Here is a 6,525-nt window from a genome sequence, read left to right as displayed (position 1 = left end):
ACCATACCAGTGGAACAGCTGTGGGTGTGCCAAAAAATGTACACCCTTATTGTTTTTCAATTGTACCTTTTTACAAAGACTATTTACGTCAGCCAAGATGACTCAGGAAACTCAAGTTGCCAATTACGATGCGTAAAATTTGTCACGACTCCACATGTTGCGATCTAAACGTGAAAGCGTCCGTGTTTATGCACCTCTTGGATGAATGGTACAGTCCACTCGGTTAGCTTCTAATGCGGAACTAGTCATTATGGCTGCGTCTCGAATGCCTACTCGTCCACTAAATAGGTGCACTGTGTAGGGCGTACAATAGAATAGATAGTGCACTTCTGTGAGGCGGAAAGGGCGGGATTTGGAACGCGACCTGGTGTACAGTGAGAATGAGTGTTATGATGAGGATGAGGACTTAGGTTTCACGTAGCCAGGCATTTCATCGCTGCATCATTCACTGACCAGCATTCGGCGGCTTTAAATATATAATATATATTTAGATATATTTGCTGCACACTCGTGCACCAAATGACAATGTCCGGAGGATTTACACCGAGGTGAAAACGGACATTTTGCGAAAGGACGGACATCGACGTTATTTAAGCAGCCAGACGCGCGCTCGTGAACTGCTGGAGGTCAGTAGTAGTGACTATGTGCTTTATTTCTGAATTATTTTCTTAATCTGATAATATGACAGCTGGCACCGCGGACACGGTATATAAATATATATATATATATATATATATTTTAACAAACATATATGAATGGATGTCCTTTGTAAATATCCGCACAACATCTGCGTTACTCGTGTGGATGGATGTTGACTGATGCTAATACCGCTGCTGCCATTTGATACGCGCTCCTGCTAACGTTAATTAGCTAGCTAGCTAGGTGCTGCTGATTGAATGGAATGGACTCGGAGAGTTTATTAGCCGGCGCACACGCACACGTACACGCAGCAGGTTTGTCACGGTGCGGCTGACGCGAGGAAGAAAGACTACACGATGTGGAATAAATATGAGGAGAAAATCAGTGAATACGTGAATGCAGTCAGGGAAGATGCAAGACTAGCCGTTAGCTGGCAGCTTCTCGCTTAGCACGTCGTCACTTGATAAACTGTCACAAGGCTGCGTTCAAAACCGCGTTAAGTCTGTTGTGTGTCGAAATATTTCTCCACATAGAACATGAGCTGACTGAAATGTAGCCACACTTTTTTTTATTCCATCAATGACACCACTGTAGTATTTATTAAGAAATACAGCCTGAATGTCATCAGTAGGTTTGAGAATAGCTTCTCCTTGCTGGAGGGCAAATGTGTTCCAGCAGACAAGCACACACACTGAACAGGATATTTTACCATGTTTTAAATCTATCTATCTATCTATCTATCTATCTCTCTCTCTCTCTCTCTCTCTCTCTCTCTGTCGTGCTGTGAAAAGGCTGCCCCCTTCCTCTCTTCTAAATGTTTTGCATATTTGTCACATCTAAAAGATTCAGATCATCAAACAAATTTTAGTATTACACAAAGATAATGTAAATAAATACAAAATGCAGTTTATAAATGATGATTTCATTTATTAAGGGAAAAAAAAAACACTGTCCAAACCTACCTGGCCCTAGGTGAAAAGTGAATTGCCCCCTCCTGTTAAATCATGAAAGAACTACGATTAACCACAATATTTTTTAGAAAGCTGAGTTAAATTTCACTAGACACACCCAGGCCTGATTACTGCCAGACCCGATGAATCAAGAAATCACTCCAATAGAACCTGGCTGACAAAAGTGAAGCATGCTTAAAGAGCAACACATCATGCCGCGATCTAAAGAAGTTCAAGAACAGATGAGAAATAGAATAGTTGACGTGTATCATTCTGGAAAGGTTTCTAAGGCTTTGGGACTCCACGGTCAGAGCCATTATCCACAAATGGAGAAAACATGGGACTGTGCTGAACGTTCCCAGGAGTGGCCGGCCTGCCAAAATTACTCCAAGAGCGCAAGGACGACTCCTTCAGGAGGTCATGAAAGAACCCAGAACAACATCTGAAGAATTGCAGGCCTCACTTGCCTCAATTAAGGTCAGTGTTAATGATTCAACATTAAGAAAGAGACTGGGCAAAAACGGCATCTGTGGGAGAGTTCCGAGGCAAATGCCGTTGCTGACCAAAAACAACACAATGGCCAGTCTCACATTTGCCAAAAAATGTCTTGATTATCCCCAAGACTTTTGGGCAAATGTTCTGTAGACAGATTCTCTGGCGTAAAACCAACGCAGCATTTCATAAAAAGAACATCATACCAACAGTCAAACATGGTGGTGGTAGTGTGATGGCCTGGGGCTGCTTTACAGCTTCAGGACCTGGACGACTTGCCATAATTGATGGAAGCATGAATTCTGCACTCTGTCACCTGAAGGAGAATGTCCGGCCGTCAGTTTGTGACCTCTAGCTCAAGCGCACTTGGGTTATGCAGCAGGACAATGAACCCAAACACACCAGCAAGTCCACCTCTGAATGGCTCAAGAAAAACAAAATTAAGGTTTTGGAGTGTGCCAAGTCAAAGTCCGGACTTAAATCCGATTGAGATGCTGTGGCATGACCTTAAACAATCCATTCATGCTCGAAAACCCTCCAGTGTGGCTGAATTAAAACAATTCTGCAAAGAAGAGTGGGCCGAAATTCGATGTGAAAGACTCATTGCCAGATATCGCAAATGCTTGATTGCAGTTGTTGCTGCAAAGGGTGGCACAACCAGATATTAGATTTAGGGGGCAATTACTTTTTCACGTAGGGCCAGGCAGGTTTGGATAGCTTTTTTTCCCTTTAATAAATAAATGCATCATTTAAAAATAATCATTTTGTATTTATTTGCATTATCTTTGTGTAATATTAAAATTAGTTTGGTCTGAATATTTTAAGTGTGAAAATATGCAAAAAAAATGTAAAAACAGGAAGGGGGCAAAAACCTTTTCTCAACGATCAGGCATAACATTATGAGCAGTGCCAGATGAAGTGAATAACACTGATTATCTCCTCATCATGGTACCTGTTAGTGGGTGGGATATATTAGGCAGCAAGTGAACAGTTTGTCCTCAAAGTTGATGCGTTAGAAGCAGGAAAAATAGACAAGTGTAAGGATTTGTGCGAGTTTGATGAAGGGCCAAATTGTGATGGCTAGACGACTGGATCAGAGCATCTCCAAAACTGCAGCTCTTGTGGGGTGTTCCCGCTCTGCAGTGGTCAGTATCTATCAAAAGCATCCTTTAAATCCTGTAAAATGTGAGGTGGGGCCTATGGAGGCCCCGTGGTAGCCCCACCTCGCAACTTAAACGACTTAAAGGATCTGCTGCTAACATTTTGGTGCCAGATACCACAGCACACCTTCAGGGATCCATGGGTCAGGGCTGTTTTGGCAGCAAAAGGTGGACTAACACAATATTAGGCACAATATTAGATCGGTGTATGTATATTTATAATCATTATTATTGATAATTATTGATTTACTCATTGATATTTATATGCATGCATATGCTGTTGTAGTGAATTTGTACCTCATCCTGTGGTATGGACTGATTATCAGCGTCTTTCCTCTCCTGGCTCTTCTTCATTCTCCTGAAATAGGATATTAGATGAGATAAGGTTTCTATGACACCTAACCAGATCACATACAGAATAGCCTATACCCTTTTTGCTGATCTCTGTGGGGGGGAAAAAAACAAGAGATTTAGGATTGTGCTTGTGATTGCAGCAAAAACCTCTCACAATAAAATAATCCTTTGCAATCCAGTGCAGACATGATGCACTGTGACCCCAGGACTTGACCGTGTTAAATGTGAAGTGCTGCTGGTTGTCGGGAATACATCAACGAGAGCTCTCAGAGCTTCCACGTAAGAGACATTAGATTTGTATTGTATGTCTATAGGAAGTAAAATCGTCCTGAAATACTAAGGTGTACTCAGGTGGGGGGGTTCAGCTTACGGTAGATTGTTTAACGTTTATACCAATTTACTATTGTAATTCGTGTACGTTTATATTTGTAACAGATGTAAATAACGTCGTGAAACGTCTGTAAGACAGATTTTTTTCAGTTGGCTCGACGTTTAACGCAGCAACGGGAAAGCTGGTGAGAAATCTTCACCATTAGTTCAGCTAGTAGTTTTGTAGGCTTTCTTTACTTCAGGGGTCTGCAGGGAGGCCATTAGATGGAGCGAGCAGGAAAATTAGGGCTTGAATCTGCCTTGAGAGCAGTAATTGTGGCCATCTGAGTGCCATTGTTTGGAACGCTGCATGGGATCATTTTCTTTAGCTGAAGCAAAGAGTAGCTTCCATCTGTTTATGATTTACGTTGTTATATGCAGCAAAGACAGATCTTTGGGTATATGGGCTGCTGTGTTACTTAATAATATAAGTGCTGCAAATGCAGTTGGAAGCTATTTTAAGCTCAGAAGATAAGGAAAGGGATGTGTGTGCACTTGTAATGATTCTGTCTCTCTCTCTCTTTTTTTTATTAAAGAGAGAGAGAGAAAGAAATGCTAAGTGACTCCAGAGTAATATGTCTGATCGATTTGTTACAAGCTGTTTGTTTTATCTGAAAGCATGACTCCTACACTATTAACGATTCATGAGATTGTAACTTGAATGCATTATGTTTATTCAGTTGTACTGCTGTTCTATTCAATTTTATTTGCATGGAGCTTTCAACGATGGGTATTGGTGCAAAGCAGTTTTACAGAAATATAAATTCAGGATGTAAATCCTTTACGGTAGCATTTACTCCCTAATGAGCGAGCCAGAGGCGAGGAAAAACTCCAAGAGACGACATGGATCTCAAGAGGAACCAAACTGTAAAGGGAATCTGGGTGACACTGGAGAGTGGGATTGTAAATCATTTCCTGTTATATCTGTGTGGAAATTTGTTCTAGTTTTAAAATCAAGTCTATTTTGTTGGGTATCATTGTGGAGAGTGCAAAACTGTTCATGGCATAATCGTAGCATAATCAATTGAAGTCCAAAGCCATCGCCATGGTTTCTAAGTAGCACCGTCAACAGTAATGTGATGTATCTTTAAGTGGTCCATGTAGGGTCATGCTCAGCAGCAGCAAGAGCTTCTTTAAATAGTAGGGGTGACGTTATAGTGACCTGCACACGAACCATGACATGACTGTGCAAACCACATGAGACATGAATAACACTGATGATCTCCTCATCATGGCACCTGTTAGTGGGTGGGATATGTTAGGCAGCAGGTGAACATTTTTTCCCTCAAAGTTGATGTGTTAGAAGAAGAAAAAATGGGCAAAGGGAAGGATTTGGGCGAGTTTGATGAAGAGCCAAATTGTGATGGCTAGACGACTGGATCAGAGCATCTCCAGAACTGCAGCTCTTGTGGGGTGTTCCTGGTCTGCAGTGGTCAGTATCTGTCAAAAGTGGTCCAAGGAAGGAAGAGTGGTGAACCAGTGACAGGGTCATGGGCGGCCAAGGCTCATTGATGCACGTGGGGCGCGAAGGCTGGCCCGTGTGATCCGATCCAACAGACGAGCTACTGTTGCTCAAATCGCTGAAGAAGTTCATGCTGGTTCTGGTAGAAAGGTGTCAGAATACACAGGTCAGGGTTGTTTTGGCAGCAAAACGGGGACCAACACATTATTAGGCAGGTGGTCATAATGTTATGCCAGATTATTGTATACTGTGTATATATAAGTTTAAGGTCTGCACATTATGTTGATGTAAACCTAGATCATCATGCTCGAACATCTTGTTTCTTGCATGTACATGCTGTCTACTATTCTGAACACTGACCACACCATGCAGTGTGACTTCATATCTCTGTGTGCTGTGTTTCTTTCGCTTCTCATGTTTGTGTAATAATGTGTAAGAGAGAGAGAGAGTGGACGCTGCAGACTGCGCTTTCATACACTGCTGTAACCTTTGCAGTGAACAAGTCTTCGAGGATGGATGGATGGATGGATGGATATGAGCAGATCTGCGTTTCCTCTGCCGTCTCCCAGCTTCATCACGGTTGTCATTTCTCTCCTTTCCTGGCTTTGATCTTTTTTCTGTTGCTGTGCATCTCTATGAGAAATGCTGCTGTACAGAGAGAGGAGTCATTTTAAAATGCTTTCATGTATAATGCACTGATTCTGATTATCGACACACAGCTCTTCTTCACCTCCAGAAGCTCAGGACCTCGTCTCCTTTAATTGGAGAAGGTCAGGAGTTGTGTAAAAAGCAAGAAGCTGCTCTTCAGATTAATGATTAAGTGCACGTTACTGAATTGCTAACTCAGTCTTATTTGTATAGATAGCTTATTGATCGACGATTGATTTTAATTTGCCGCTTGAATTCAGAGTTTTGGGATTTTAGACAGGAATCAATAATATTGGTTTGTAATCTGTTCTTTTTAACTACTTTTCCATTAAGGATGTTGGTCAGTGATTATTTTCTGAGGAAAAAAAAAGATCCAAACGGAGCACTAAAGGAGTGAACGTGCCAGCTTAATTTTCGCCGTGTGCCGTGTTGAAGGAATTAAAAACACGGC

At 41.8% G+C, this 6,525-nt stretch overlaps 1 protein-coding gene across 50 annotated transcripts in view; it reads left to right on the top strand.

The window, feature by feature from the left end:
* Window positions 1-219: 219 nt before the first annotated feature.
* The window catches only part of madd (MAP-kinase activating death domain), a 50,079-nt gene continuing 43,773 nt past the window's right edge, over window positions 220-6,525 (top strand). For 7 of the 50 annotated variants that reach the window (XM_058381830.1, XM_058381828.1, XM_058381797.1 and 4 more), the window contains exon 1: window positions 225-626. The gene's annotated coding sequence lies outside the window, so the exon portion shown is untranslated. Of the gene's footprint in view, window positions 627-6,525 lie in introns of all 50 variants that reach the window. The other 43 variants (XM_058381807.1, XM_058381835.1, XM_058381805.1 and 40 more) reach the window with 14 other exon arrangements.

The sequence above is a fragment of the Hemibagrus wyckioides genome, linkage group LG27, assembly GCF_019097595.1.
Source record: "Hemibagrus wyckioides isolate EC202008001 linkage group LG27, SWU_Hwy_1.0, whole genome shotgun sequence".
In the NCBI taxonomy this organism is placed as follows: domain Eukaryota; kingdom Metazoa; phylum Chordata; class Actinopteri; order Siluriformes; family Bagridae; genus Hemibagrus; species Hemibagrus wyckioides.
This window is presented reverse-complemented; position numbering and strand designations above follow the sequence as displayed.